This window comes from Diorhabda sublineata, chromosome 3 (genome assembly GCF_026230105.1).
Source record: "Diorhabda sublineata isolate icDioSubl1.1 chromosome 3, icDioSubl1.1, whole genome shotgun sequence".
NCBI lineage: Eukaryota > Metazoa > Arthropoda > Insecta > Coleoptera > Chrysomelidae > Diorhabda > Diorhabda sublineata.
The window spans coordinates 39,988,890-40,005,465 of record NC_079476.1 but is presented as its reverse complement, the minus strand read 5'-3'; the positions used below and the strand labels follow the sequence as shown (position 1 = coordinate 40,005,465).

At 32.0% G+C, this 16,576-nt stretch overlaps 1 protein-coding gene across 2 annotated transcripts in view; it reads left to right on the top strand.

Annotated features, from left to right (window-relative positions):
- LOC130441844 (homeotic protein spalt-major-like) overlaps positions 1-16,576 on the top strand; it is a 172,789-nt gene that overhangs the window by 51,178 nt on the left and 105,035 nt on the right. The window lies entirely within an intron of this gene.

The window sequence follows — 16,576 nt, the reverse complement described above, 5'->3', positions numbered from 1 at the left end:
ATATAAATATTCTTATGTTTTCCAATACATATCTACCTAAATCAGATTATGGAATGTATTCTTTCACAATATACAAAACGATTGCTTACATAACTGTCAGTTAAAAGAAATGAAAACGCCCTCTACAATTTATCGCCATTAATTTCCTTATAATTCTACGTTAACTTATTAAATTATTAATTCCTTTATAAGTTCAACTAGAAATTTCATTCGAAACAGTTTATCCCCTAAACAAAACTCTCCCTTCTTATTCCATCTCACATATCATTTTCAGACACGTTCCACTACTTCTATTACTTCTCAAATTTTCTCTTTCGTGCCTCAATAATTCCATCCGAGGATTTAATAGAGCGCCATATGGTTGTTTTAACTTACATCTCAGTTTACAACACAAACTTTAACAAACAAACACTATATACTTAAAGACCTAACTGCTTTCATGAATTTAATTACTTGTGTTTGGTGTGTATCTCTGTTTGTAAAAAATTGATATTATAGTCAGATATTTTCCATTTTCGGATAAAACAAATCCGGTTTCTATTATTACACACATGGAATTTGTTTTTTCCATGACACACACTTCACCATTGAAGATGTTATCAATTTATATCTGATTTTGTTGAACTTAATTGGAATTTCTACCGGTATTTCGAGCTAGTGATTTGTTTTCTGGGTGTAGGCTGCTGACGTGGTCCCTCCACCTCTTTTTTTCGTCCTTGGGACCGGCAACACTACCACTAAGTTATTCAATCCACCCAGAACCACTGCAGGCAGACACAACATCTACTAGAAGAACAAATAATGAAATACAAGTACCTTGGAAATGACAACCAGTTATGGGGACGTAGAAGAGGAACTGGAGCAAATAAGTTAGAGAGAGGCCTTCAGAACGTAGTTTGGTAGAACAAGCAAGATAAGGAACGAAGATACAAAGCAACAATAAGACCTATACAACAGAAACCCGACCAAAAACGTCAATTTTTTGAAAGGATTATGGAAAATAGTTGTCAGATGGTCTCTAAGTTCTACAGTTAATGTTTAGTTCCACATTAAAGTCGTCCTATCTACATTAACCTTTCAAAAGTGTCTATTTAAAACCTACGAATCTAAGAAAAGTGGTTAAAACAGATCCAACAAATCCATGCAAGCACACCGTTGAAAGAATTAATAGTATACCAAAAATGGGTGCTGGATCCGCTTCTTCATCACCCTTGTTGCCCAATTGACCGGGCATCCAAACCAGCTGGATGTTTGTACCATCATTCACCAGTTTTGTAGAGATGTTTCTTGTAAATTACATTTGAAAAATTAATTTTCTTTGTGCAGTTGAAACCTTATAGATCTGAAAACTGTATTTGCGAAAAGGAAAACTATATTAATGAACAATCAAGGGTATGTATGTCCAACAACGTAATCTGACAGGTTATTTGGACAAATGGACTTAATTTGAGTACACAACTCGCTGTTATGTTAATATGGACTCCTTGGTATGACTCTCTTCTCCTAGGTTTTGCTGAGCTCGCCCAAATAATCCGTTCACCTTCAACTGATTCAGGAATATTGAGATTGATGGCATTTTTAAACTAAGAATACATCCTCTGGAATATATTTTCAAATGAATGAGTTGTCCTCGGAGGAAGAAAATTCAATAACTGGATGAACTATATATCTCTCCTTTCCAAGAAAGTTTTTATTGCATTCAAAGGAATAAAATACATAAATATTTCATGCTCCGAAGACTATAATATTCTAGAAATCGCTCCGAATGCATTACTAAATCAATGGAAGCTCTTGATATTATGATTGCTTCCAATAATTTTAATCAAAATTTGTAGGAGATTCGAGTTTCGATGGCTCACGCCTCATTGAGAATCTCATCTTCCTTAACATTACTAGTAAATATATATGTTTTATTTTATTATAATCATCAACTTTTCCAACAATTTCACTGTCTAAATTTATGTGAACGAATTTATTAGAATATTATCATGAAGGCTTTCTTATAGTTTTAAATATATTGCGTAGAATTTGAATTCGTTATCACTAAATAATTATTACTAGATTCTAATTTCATAAAAGGGAAGCACGAATGCAAAAAATCAAAAAGTTGTTGTTTCTTCAACTCTTTTGTATCCTATTCAGTCAAATTTCTAGATGATTTTGAGAGATTGATTCTTCTACAAAAAAAAAAATTATTAGCTACTTAAGTTTTGTGATTCAGATTGCTACTCCAAGTGTAGACGTTGACCTAGTAATTTATTTTTCATCTGCGGGATACGAAGGAATCATTGGGTGCCAAACAAGAGCTGTAGGGCGGAAGACACATCAAAACTCTAATCGTTTTTTATGAAGAGTAAAAAATGGGGTTGGATATTCAAGTAGGAAAAAATCTAGCCTCATTAAAAGATATCTCTGAAACGGTAGTAATAATATTTAGCCATTAAAGTTCGTGTTATCTGCATCAATAAATTTAAACCTATCGTGTGTAATAATTCGAAACTAATGAGGGCGACAAAAGGGACAATCCGAGTGCAAGAATTTACCCGAAGCCCTTGAAAATCTCTTTAAAGAACCTTTACCGAAAAGGTATAATAACATAAATGTGAACGACACTAATAACTCGGGAAAACAGAACTTAAGTACGTACAATCATTGTACTATTGAGATTTTATCATTTGTAAATCTGAGTATACTAAAATTTTTATGTTAAACGAAAGCTATACAGCAGCCACCCAGTTCCGCCTTGTTGATTTCATTCTGTTTGGCAGACAATTACATATTTTTGTGACAATATCGATAACAATGCCGCAATGTAAGGATGTTTGTTAGACAAATAAAGGACGAACGTATAGAATTTCAGAAAATGTCATACAATGAATTCAATAGGGTAGACAGTCTATAAAAATTATGTGTTTTTCTTCCGTTACATTCTTCGGTTATTTTTATTAGAAATCATTATTTTTGTCGGTGAATTCGAACTAAACACTGAATATTTTCTGATATAATATGCAACTGAATCAATTCAATGAAAAATAACTGAAATTAAGACTGATACTCCTGAGGTCTGCATTTTTGACAAGCTATAAAATTTTATGAAAATACATTGAAATATCATTTTCTATATCATGATTATTCACCCTTCCAGTCCATCTAACAGGTTATTCCTTACTATTATCAAACCAATTTGCTTTTCATCTAAATGCTGAAAGTCCAGCACTCACTAATACTAAAAAATCTCTGTCGTTGTATCCATAACAACAAAGAGTTTGAGTTAACTTGGACACGTGGTCAAAAACAGTGTTTCTTGAGCATTAGGAGAAATACTCACAGTGAGTTAACGAGGTGGAACGATGAGGTCTTCGAATGTTATTACCAAACAGAGCTACAGAATGAAACACAAAAACTAATTCGGCCTATACTACAGGCCGCAACATAAATAAGTGAATTTATAATGATTATAATACACCAATTAAAAACAAATTGACTAGAATTCTGATGTTAAATTAAGTTGTTTCAATAACTTCCCGGATTCCTGCGACGAATATTCCTTTTGTAAATGTTTTCACCAACAACCTCCATAAATTTTCACTGTGAATTATATCAGGAATATTTTCCGGCAATATTGTTTTCTCGAAACCAATTATGCGGGTGGTGTGGTCGAGATCCTGAAAAGTTTTGCATATGCAGCATTTCTGTCAATCTCAAGTAATATTTTGATAAAGGCCTCAACAGATCGAAACGTCAAATTTTACTTTATGAAAAAATGTTCTGAGAAATAAGTAATTGAAGAAATCTAACTATACATCTACGTATATGAAATGAGATTGTGCATTTTTTGTTTTAATTCGCTGGAAGCTGGTTAAATTGTAACGGGATTTGTTTATTGATAAACTTAAGTCTTAAAGGAATAAATCAATCTATTGCGTCAAGGAGAGACGTTTTTTCAACAAATCAGATCGTTTTTTGTATATAAGCGTTTAAATGTCAAGTTTATTTTGAGTATTTTGGAATGTTCGAAATCTGGGGCTTTGAATTGTGTTTGTGAATCTTGTGTGCAATATTTAAGATTACTGAAAATGCAGTGATGGTGTATACATCAGAAATTATGGAAAAACGTTCCGAATTTTTTGGTATACGATATATATGATGCCTAACTATTATTTTCTATTACTTCATTTTCCAAATTGGAGAAAATATAGAGAAATTAAAACTAAAATATGAATTTTCTTTGGTAAATACATAATTTTTCTGTTTTATAGCTACATAGCCTAAAACTCAGGAATTGAAGTTGATAAAACTAGTTATATTTTTGAAAATACTACAAAATAATTATTTGCCCAATCTGATCTCTAATTCAAATTTGTTAATATTGATTATATATTTATATTGGGCCCAATAGTTTCTCATTATTAGTTCATTTCCATATCCATCTCTACCAATATGAATATTGTAATATTGTAGTAATACAAATACAGATAGCTTACAAAATTTCAACCCTTTAGCTTCCACAGATACTGATGGACATAATTTTTGTTTATTTTGAAATTTGCAATTGAGGTTCTTATATTAAAACTATTACTTTCGTGGTGAAAAATTCATTTTTATGAATAATAGGCATCATCACTCGCTTATTGAATAATATACTTTCCATGTATAAATTTAGTTCAGGCGATAGATTACAAGATAATCACGTGACTATTTGTAATGTTATTAAACACAAAATGTGTGTTTTAATGTTGACTTTCCAGTTTTATATATTTGATCACGCTAGATTCTTATGTACAATCGTATTTTATGTGTTGATAAAGTAGCACGGGTTTATATTAATCTCTTCTTTGAATTTATTGGTTTTAATAAAGAAGTACACTGTAAAAATTATACTACATTCTGTTTCTCCTATTTATAATTTCCCCAGAAGACTTCTGCTCCTTTAAGCAGTTGAAATAATATTTCTAATACTTTCTTTTCTCCTTATACTTGTATATTTATGCTTGATCTACTTATTTCAAAACATTGTCTTCTACGTATGAATGTATATAAAGGGGTATCACATACAATGTCTCCTTTTCTTGCTCCGACAATGGGAACGCCAATTTTTACAGCTGATCTCCTAATCCCACTTGTTTCGCACAGTTGTAGAATGTAGAATCTCTGTAGCTGCCAAAGATCTTCGACTTCTATTTTCCACACTTCCAGGTGTAGTGCTCAGAAGTTTCGTAGTGTCTTACAATGTGGATAGGGGTTTTGACCTCTACGCAACAGCAGATCTTCTCTGATTATAGTTTATACCAGGAGAGTGAATCTCAGCCTCAGTAAATTGTCTTAATAATTGGTTTTGCTCCAATCTAACTTCTTTTCTAATGCTTTTTCTATTATACACCACGGACAGCTTCGGGTTCAACTCTGGTGCGTTTCGGAACCCATTTATTTTCTCGCTTAGTTGTTTTAAATCGACTTTGAAATTTAAAAAACTTATTAAAGACCGTTTACAGACTTTAATTTGATAATTTCCTTATCCTTTATTAAAATCTCATTATAAATATCATGTGATTGAACAGAAAATCTTGTGCAAAAACATTTTATAACCAAATCTGACACGTAATTCTTCTTGTGCGATACTCAGCACGTAGATTAATCAATGATAAGTATGTTTGCAAAGGAATCTTTTTCTGAATTTAATGAAACTGTATAAATTGAATTAAGATCAAATCGAGACGCAACGCCGAGGACTGGAATGAAATTATATATTTTCTGTTTGATGAAACTTTTCCATTCAATAATACCGATTTCGAGTTATCCCCATCTTGATAATACTTAATATTCGTTTACTCTCATTTGACGATGTTATTGAGAAATTCAGGATATTTCTTATTTATCAAAATGAGATTTGAATCAAGAAAAGTTTCGGTAATTATTTAGATTAGGATACACCGATTTCGTTAAAATTTTAGTATATTATAGAGAAAATTATGCCGAAAAATTTGATATGTTTATGTAGGGCGCGGAAATCATCCCTTCACATAGTTTTTCAACTTTAAAGTTCCAGAAAAAGAATAATAATTCATAAAACATAGTTTAGCTTCGCATATCTAAACTACATCATTAGGTAATGAAGACATGCTAAGGTAAACTATGATATATGAATTATTTCCACGCCCTACATATATGTATATATCAAATTTTTCGGCATAATTTTCTCTATAACATACTAAAATTTTAACGAAATCGGAGGGGTGTAACCTAATCTAGATAATTACCAACGTTTCTATTGAAAATCCACTAGTTTTAGTTTCATTTTGTACGAGACCAATCGACAGTATATTTTGGGAGTTTTTTAACCCTTAACTAGGGTTGAAACAGTCTTCAAGACATCGACTCCATCCCTGAAACAGAAAATCTTCATCTTATAGACGAATTACAACGAACTGCGCCCTGATTTACTAATTTTTTTCTCGAGTGGGAGTTTTCCTCCCAAAACCCACACTAAGATTCATATAAATCGATTTTAGAAAGTTTGCAACGTTCTGTACGACAAAAATTATCATTATCATATATATCATTATAATTTTCTTCAACCAAACGATTCTGGAACAAACAACAGCTGCTGATGAAATACTAGTGAAAAAATGTCTATTTGTTTATTAATAATAATCTAAATAATTTGTGATGATAAGATCAATTCATAGCGTAAAGGCACCCGTATTGGAACTATGCAAACGTACGCATCGTATGTGATCGGAATCACTTAAATTGATATAATCGATACGAGTAACTAGTATTCACGTTTCTACATAAAAGTTGATCACATCATAAAGAATTCCCACATTTCTAATGGACATAAATAAATCGATATGTATCGTTGCGTCGGTATCAAAAATTAACGGTCGTAATGAGTTCAGTGGCGGACTAATAGGTGGGCGAAAAGGGCGATCTTGGGGGACCCTTAACGCCCCTGATCAAATCCTAAATAAGACTTTAAAAATGTCCGTGGTACTATCGAGGTTTTAAAATAAATGGAAGGGCCCACAAGAAGCCGATCAAATGAGTAGTGCGATGAAGAGAAACCAAAATTATGCCTTCGTGTGGTTTCCCCTTTGTGTAAAAACCCAACAAAAATAGTTTAGGAGTCTTTTTTTTATGAAAATTCTGGGCGGCAATGCACTGTGCTCGTCATCTACACAAAGATGGCAATTATCGAAAGATAAAACTGGAAAAAATTTAAAACGTTTATCGCATACTCGCTGGAGTGGTCATTAAGAGTCAGTAAAATAAAACATAGAGACAATTATGAGTAGTTTGGAACATTTTCAAGATCCAACAAAAGCAAATCTAGATACAAGATCAGGAGCAAGCCTGTTCCTGTCGGCTGTTTGTGATTTTATCTTCCTGACCTGTATACAATTCAAAAATTACTTTGGATACAGGAATTACCAAACTAAACGCCTTGAATGAGTATTTAGTGACCGAATTAACCACGATTGTAGACAATGTTGTAACTTTTGGCATGAAAAAATGCAATGACACGGACATCAACATCGAGAAACGAAAAAGATAACGATATAGAACGATTTATACAAGAATTGTCCAAATTATTGAAACAAAGTTCATGCTAGAGGCTTCAGATGACAAGGAGCAAGTTTTCCAAGAAATAAAAAAGTACCGCAGACATGTAAAAGCCACCGATACGATAATGGACGTTGCTGCCAAATGGAGAGCCCAAGAAATCCTACAATTTATAATAAAACGGCACTTCAATGAATCGTTACCACCCTGTATATCGCTTCAATACTTTTTAACCATTTGCATCTCGGTTGCATCATGCGAGAGGAGTTTTTCGAAACTTAAACTGATTAAAAATTATCTTTGATCTACAATGTGTCAAGCAAGAAAAATTTTAAAAAAATCGATTTCACAGAAGTTATTGAGGAATTCGGTAAATTGAAATAATAAATAATCACTCTCTATGATTTCTGCGAACGCCGTTTCCATTGCTAATAATATTTCTGAAATTCTTCAGTTTTGATGCTGTTCAATTACCAATTTCGCATTTCGGGAACAAGAAGAAGTCACAAGAGGATAAATCGGGTGAATTAGTGAACGTCAGACCAGGAACAAGGCACAACGAACGACGTTTAAGCAGGACCAAATGCTTCCTTGTACAAAATTTTGTCGAAATCGAAGTTTTGTATTTCTTCTCTTATAAAATGTGGTTGGGATCTATAGCAGTACTGTACAGAAACAAGCAAACAGATCGAATGTGTTGTTAAATATTTCTACAGAATGTTAGATAAATGCGTTGGCACTTTATAAACAAAGGAAACTGTAAACATTGTCCACAATTTTATGAATGTCTACTAATATGCCGTAAATTTACAAAAATAACGAAATAAATGAACAAAAAAAAATATTTTGAATAAATCCACGAACCAACACGTTAAATTATCAAATTAGTAATTGTTCGTGAAGACTCTGGAAACGCCCATGCCCCATAGATGTCACTAGGAGATCACGCGCGGAGATATGAAGGTAATTTCGATATTTTTGAAACCAACTCTCAAATTAAATTGCATTTTTATAATCTGTCACCTCAATTTATATAGAATTCTTGTGATTTGTAATCACATACATTGCATACAGCTTTTATGATGTCTACCATGGTAATTTAATTCTGGGGAAGACACCATGGAAATGAAATTATGAAATTTCATCTCCAATCTATTCCATAATCCATAATAGATTCTTCCACAACTATTATTAGATTGTAATAAAGAAATTTCAAATACTATTAATTTAAATCCTTCATTTTATTGTAATTATTAACTTTTTTCGTCATGTAGAATAAAATTATTGAGGATTCGTTAATTCAAATGTCATTTTGGAACACCCATGTTTATACTCAACATGATTAACTTAATTGTTGCTCGGACTCGGAGGATTAAACATCTCCGTGCGCGGTTCTACTCGTTATAAGTATTGTCTTGGGAAAAAAGGATAAATATCCTGATTGTCGGTTTGTGTGTAAATATATATATAAACACACATGTACCAACGAAGTTCCTTTCGAGGCATGGACGGTATATTTTAATCAAGATTTGTGGCATGCACGTCTCATATTTACAAATTCTCCAAGGAGCTATTCGCTTCCTTCACAAACTACATCCACAAATTATAGAGTCTATAAAAGTTCATTAAATTGATCGGTACTATGGAAACTAAACGTTTCTTCGAGCTTATATATATACAAAAAGGTTTGGGGACTCTACAATATCATTTAAAAGGAATAATGCGAATAGTGGTTTCGCTCTAAGCCTATTTCTACTCATCTGATCAACTACATCTAGCGTGACAAATTATTGTGCTACAAAACTCTTCAATGCATTCATACCAACGTTAAATCCATGACCAAAAGTAGATCTGGAATGATATTAATTGTTTCGGGTCTCTTGTACCCAGGTTGTTTTGAAAACGTTCTATTGCCCCAATAAAAAGCTTTATCTTCCTAATTTCCATCTGCTTTTGAAGTCAGATTATATTGAAACAGTTCCTCATATTCAAGCATCTAATTTATGGAAAAAGAAGGCAAGATTTGGATATGGAAGATGATGAAGAAAGTATGGAGGTCCGAACACTACAGACCAATATGCTTAACTTCCGAGTTGTACAAGATATACCCTTAGAAGACTAAGAGGTAGACAATACAAGGACTGGAAGAAGAAAAGAAATAAATTAACTAAACTAGAAACACCAAAAACTATCATGAGAAGCGTATATAGAAGAGTGAAAGAGAAAATACAACTGCATGGAAGATTTTATGGTGGAAAATGGGATAAAAGAAGGTGACAGTCTAAACCCACTATTGTTAATACTGGAATGGAAGAAAAAACTGGATAACCAACAATAAAATAGATAATAAAGTAATCAAATCGAGATGAATTAAGTACTTTCGAAGAATAAACAGAAAAGCTAAGAGGGATAGAATAAGAAATCAAATTGTAAGAAACAAGTAACAACGGTCGTAGACTGGTTAACAAGGATGGAAAAAAACGAATATGGAAAATAAAAACTATGGAAAGATGGAGAAGGGGTAGACCATAAGAAACATCAAACGAAGAATTAATAGATATGGGAGATAAAGACAATAAACCAAATGATGATCTTTTACAGGACCTGAAAACATGAGAGGCCCTAGAAAGAAGAAAGAAAACTGATAAAAAGAAGAAGTTGCTAATATCACTTGTAAAGAGGATTGGCTTTTTGATATTCATGAATAAATTGAATAATAAATGATTAGTGGTAGTTAATGATGTCATTTACTTCTATTATAACTAAATGGAAATGGTTCGATGAAATAAGATCAACAAAAACATAATTAACGTCAAATTAAAAATGTAAATAACATAATTTTTTATAATTTACGTACAAAAAGTATCATCGTCAATTTATAAAAGTCGACAAAGATTAATATTGAATATTTATTTCTATAATGTCCTCCAATGAAACTTCAGTTCAGTCCTTTTTTAAAAAATATTTCTGGTTTATAATTTTATTATCTGGTCCTTGTTCCAACCTTTTTTGAATACCATTCATTTAATTGAAAATAAGAGCACAGATGCTGTTTTTATGGTCTAAAAATGATAATTTAAAACCTTGGGATACCACCAGTGCCAGTATTTTGATAAATACGCGCCCAAATCAGGTAATGTTTATCAGTCCGCTGACAATTAAATGTATAATCAAGTAAAGTTGTATTTAATTCATGTAAACTGCCGTTACATACGGTTAAAGTATTGAAGATTCATTCTATATATAGTAAATTTCAACAGTTTTGATAATAATAAAATTTAGAAATTATGTAGAAGCAGTTTGGTATCAACAAGAGTATAATGAAATATGTTAGTGAGGTAATCAATGACAATCACTAATAATTGCTCTAAAAACCTGTAAACCTTGAAGCAATTCAGCTTCTCGACACCACCAACTTCAAGACTGAAAAGGAAGAACCCTGTATGTGAAGTTTGACATCTTACATAGAAGAAAAGTTTTCGTCGATCACACTGATAATCAGAGGTTGAATCATGGTATTCCTAAAACGCTCGACAATACTTCTAGTTTGATCTCCACTCGAAATTTTGATTCTGAGTCCGTCAAAATTGTTGTCAAAAAATCAAAGTAACGAAATTCTATCCAACTGTTTATGTAGGCCGTTTTTAGAAAAGTAATATTTTGACAGAAGTAATTTTTTTCATTTTCCATTCAACGTTCCTCGACAGCGCTGGTTATTTGCACACAACAACAAATCAAAATATACAGGAGTTAAATGAAAGACTACAAAATCTACTACAATATATAAATTATATTAATTATATTTTCTAAAACATCTTCGTACCTTTAAGAAACTTTCTTGATTTCTGTGGGGCAGATCTGCTTAAAAGACAACTTTGACAGACTTTTCCGTATTGGATGCGGAGTCTTTTAATTGTCTCCTACACAAAAAGTATAGAGGCAGTGGATTCTTTGCGATAAGTCTTCAGACTTTAAGCTGAATTAGGATTTTAGAATCATTCTTGGCTGCTTCTTTGGTATGGCGGTCTGCAGATTGATTTCCTGTGATTCCAGTATGCGATGGAAGCCAGATAAGAGTTTGGTAGATGTCATAAATATTTGAAGTATTGGATGGTCGGTAAATATAGTTCTAAGGAAAGAGAATCAGTACATATGGCGATATGTTTATGGAGAATAGAGATAAATTTGAATTATTAAGGGATGCTGTCTTGTCCACCGTTGTAAAGCTACACGTCGAAGGTAAGCTGAAGGAACGAGCTCGTGGTTTGTGATGACAGCCTTTGTGGCAGTGGTTTCGACTTGGTATTTTTAAGTAGAGGCGCGATTAATTGAGAATTTATAATTTTTTGAAAGGAAATAGGAATAAACGGGATTAGAAGGATTGTCTTCAATAGGAAAAGACAGGAGAAGAGGTTGTCGTCATAAAGATAACTTCAACATTGACACTAGTAGTAGGGCTTGAGCGGAAGGTACCAAGGCAAATGCGAAGAATGTACAGTGCATGGTTCAATAAGTCAGTTTTAGACTTGGGAATGGACATAAATAGATAAAACAACCTTAGAAAAGTTTGGAATACATGAGAACTCCGTAAACTCTTTTTCATTATGTAAATTTGATGGCCAACATTTCAAGCGAATTGAATTAGAAAAATAATCTCGATATCGTCAGTAAATTTTTATTACTAGGTTAAAATGTTTTTTTTAAACAATCAACATTCACATTTGGATCACGTATTGGTTAAAAAAAAAGGTTTGTGTCGTTATTTTTAATTGTAATGCTAATTTGACGTGAATTGAATTTTATGGGAACGAATACAACAAATAAGTTACTCAACTAATTACAAATTTTTTCCATATACGTTTCAAAAGTACAGAATTATTGACAGGTTCATTTGAAAATACACTAGAAGGTGCATTTCATATATATGTGTCTTTAACTTAGATAGTTGGATAGTTAATAGGTTTTAAAATTAATGTTTTGGTAACGTTACATTTTATAGCGAGTGTTCACTATATATAAATAGGATTAGTTTATGGTTGTTCTTATTCGGTTTCTTACAAATCCTCGTAGAAAAAGAAACGAGATTCTCATTACCAATAGTACCAATAAAAAGTTTTATTCGATGCAGACGATTGCTGGATTGTCAACATTATTTATTTTATCTACAATGTATATTGATAAAAATATTTTGTCAAATTTATTGACGAGCACGAAGTTTGTATGTGTTAAGGGTATATTAAGAACTAAATTTTCGAAAATCCATTCACAGTTAATTAATAAGGAACGGGAGGATTGCCAACTGTTCAGTTATTGTTTATACATTCAGTAGATTGTGGGTTATAAGTCATTTCCAGATTTTTTGGATTTATTGTGATCAGTTATTAGAATACTAACTTCTTTTACTGGATAAGAATCTTAGGGTGACCAATATTCTGTTCTTCCATAGACAACTTTAAGAAAAGAAATTTTTAATTTACCTTTAGGAAATATTGATATAATTGTTAAAACTGTTTTGCCTTTAATCTTGAATTTAATTTAAGGATCGAGTAATTTTGATTTGAGATTCACTAAGTTTATTTACACTGTAAGAATACTCAGGCGTCAAATTTTAATTTATTTATATAAACAAATCAGAAAAACATCAGATACTTGATTTTGCAATAATTATAATCATAATTAACAAATTTGTAAACTGAACAAGAACATTTATCACAGGATATTTTGAAGTTTATATATCAAAAAGGCATTACGAAGTTTTAAATTTATAGGCTAATTATTTATACCTTTAATCCAATTATTTATACCAACAGAGATGAGTAGAATATTACTTGGTTAACAATTGAAAAATGGTGATATGACTTTTGTCCAACACGTCTCATTCTTTACCACTTTATTTTGGTAATAACGATTTTCTTCCTGAATCAAAATTCTTCAAAAACATTTTACTAAAAGTAATTCCGAATCCATATTATTAAGAACTTTACCTCTATTTTTCAAGTTTTTGAATTGACTACAAGGTGTATTTCATTTTTGCTGTTTGATTGTTTGAGTTTTCTTCTTATTCAGTAAAGTTATTGGGTCTTGACCTCGGTCTAGAGGCACTGACCTTGGTCTTGCACCGCAAGACCAGAGTTGTTCATCAATAATGGTAAAAGTTGTTACGTTGAACAATAGTTTAAAGATTAAAGGTCTGGATTATGCGTTTTAGTCAGATACTGTTGTGCAGTATATAGTTTTTTTGTCTTAGGGAGGGTATCTAGTTTTTGTGAAACTGCCTTGGCTAAATCGGCTACGCGACTATGTCAGGACATGGGGATCGTAACTGTTTCAGATATTGAATGCTTCGTTTGAATAAGGATTCAATGATAATACAGATATGTTTGCATTTAGTACATAATCCATGGTCTAAGCTGCAAAAATTTGTTTGTACCAATTAGCTTCCAAAGATTTGTTTATACAGTTGAAAGAAAAATTGTATTAGCGACTAAGTCATTTATTCTAATCAAAAATTCTTCTGTGTTACAATAATTGGTGATTTTTTCGTAATTTTTATCTGTCGCCCTTAGATAAGCGATCATTCATTTACAAACACACTGTATATCTTACGAGGGTGGTACAAACAGAAACCAGAATTTTAGTATGAAAGATTTTATTAACTTCTTCGTAAGCCTTTTTCGTAAAAATCTCTGGGATTGTCATGTCACCATTCGCGTAAAAAGGGTTCTAATTTTCAATCTTCTTTGCAATTGTGGTCCACCAAGTGTCTCTTTCCATGGACGAAATTGTCGACAAATCGGCACGTAGTAAACTGGACGGTCTTCGTCTTTCTTTTTCCACTTCATAGAAACGCATTTTCCAGAATATAATGGTGTACCCAAATTTCTTCTTCATACCGCTGCGTGTTAACTTTCCAGCGTGTGAATTCCTGCCGAAAATTCAAAAGTCTTGGTACATATCTAGCTGAAAGTTTGCCCAATTCTTGATCCATGTCGCTTCCAATACAGCGTCGGTCTTCTAGAATGAGTTTTTCTACAACGATGACGGTCTCAGTGCAGCCACTTCTATGACACTAGATTTTTTGAGCGTTTATTCAAAAATTTCCGTTTATGTTTGAACCACCCGCGTATATTGTTTGAAAAGATGAGAAAATCTACCACCTACATTATTGGAATTGAAACTAAAATAGCAGCATGTTATTGAATGAATTCTTACCCTTTAAGTTGTATGTCTTCGTGTATTTTTAGTATAATGTTTATGTATATACTAATGCAGATAGTTTTAAGATTGTAATTCATGAATTACAAGAAATAGAAACACTTTATCGTATCTGAATCAAGAAATCCGGCTTCTAAAATGCCCGCATTTTATTACCTTTGATTTAATCTAACATTCAGATCGGCGTGGGTTATTTTTGACGTCTAGAATAAATCTTTTTCTTTAATTAATATCTATTTTCAGATCCTAGCGTATTTTTAATTAGAAAGGGGTGCATTAGGGTCTAAATGGCATTATATCGAAAGGTATAAACAAAATTTTCAGTTGTTTACCTTTAAATCCGTTTGAAGATTTCGAACAAAAAATTTGAATTTCACACAAAACGATTATAATGATCGTGAATTAAATTAGGGAATAATAAAGAATTTATTTGTACACGCAGAAAACAATAAACTTGCTTGATAAATCGCTAACATATACGAGGAAGGTTGAAGTTAGTTTTCAGATATTCACAATTATGTAGCTACTACTATAGTTAGTTTCCACTATGTTTCATATGGAATAAATAGATAAATACTCATATAAATCGGAAAAACAACGGGGAAAAGTTATATAAAAATTATAGAGTTGGCTGGTGATTAAAATTCGAACTGATATTTTTATATCTTTAAAAATAATCAAAGTATCAATGACAACGATGAAATAAACATTCATAATGAAAAAACACGAAGGTACGAATGAGGTAGAACCTTTTATGAAGTATTTATAAATATATTAACTAACTTTTGTTTTTGTGGGACACAAATTTATCAACAATTTCAATGAAACAATTTGTTATAGAATAGAAAGTTATTTCATTGAAGAGGATTACACCAAAATATATATTTTACATTATTTTCTTCCTTTTGTATCTTTAATTTGATATCTTCATGCAGGGAAAATAATAAGTTGAATCTTCTTCGAAAAAATTGCGTGATTTGCAAAATAAAGATATTGCTTGATCTGCTTGAAATAATTTGAAACTGATTCATTACTACCCTTGCAAATCGAATAAATGTTCCTAATCTAGTACCTAAATATCTTTCCAAGCCTTGAATACACTCCACGATATTCAATTTAAGATTTCGAAGAATTTTACTCAAGACAATAATCCTTGATACTAAATAATTATGTATGAAGTTTTAAATCTACAAAGAAGTCATGTATAACTCTGATATATCTCTGATAACCAAAAAAGCGTCTGCAATAAATTCTGCTCTGAAATGTCTATAAAGAGTAGACAATAACGGACCACCACATTTCACACTACAAGTTTTAAACGCTCTCGAAAAAATCGAACTTGAGTATTCATTCGATCTTTGTAATTTTATTTTGAGAAATACGATGCACTGCACTGCCCACCTTCTAGGATCGGCCCTGGTGATCAAAAGAGAGCAAAAACTTTTTTTTTCCAACACCAATAAGGTCCTGACTATAGACTTTTGGAATTCCTATTGATGATTTAAAAAAAAAAAGAGGAAACGCTAACGCGAAAGAAGGGAATCATTATGTTTGGCCCTGATATAGGAATTACTCCTCTGCAGGGCTCGAGTTGTGGTGGACGGTGTAGTGATTTGTACTGCGATAGGCTAAAGAAAAGCGAATGAAAACGAGTAGTGAAAGGAACGTCCGATTTTTCGCAGATATGGTGATATATTTCTTTCGGTATATCATTTATTGCTTTTTATTGTTTTTTTTTTGTAACTTTCGTTACAACTTTCGCTGGATGTTACAACTGCGGCTGCATTATTTCCAACCT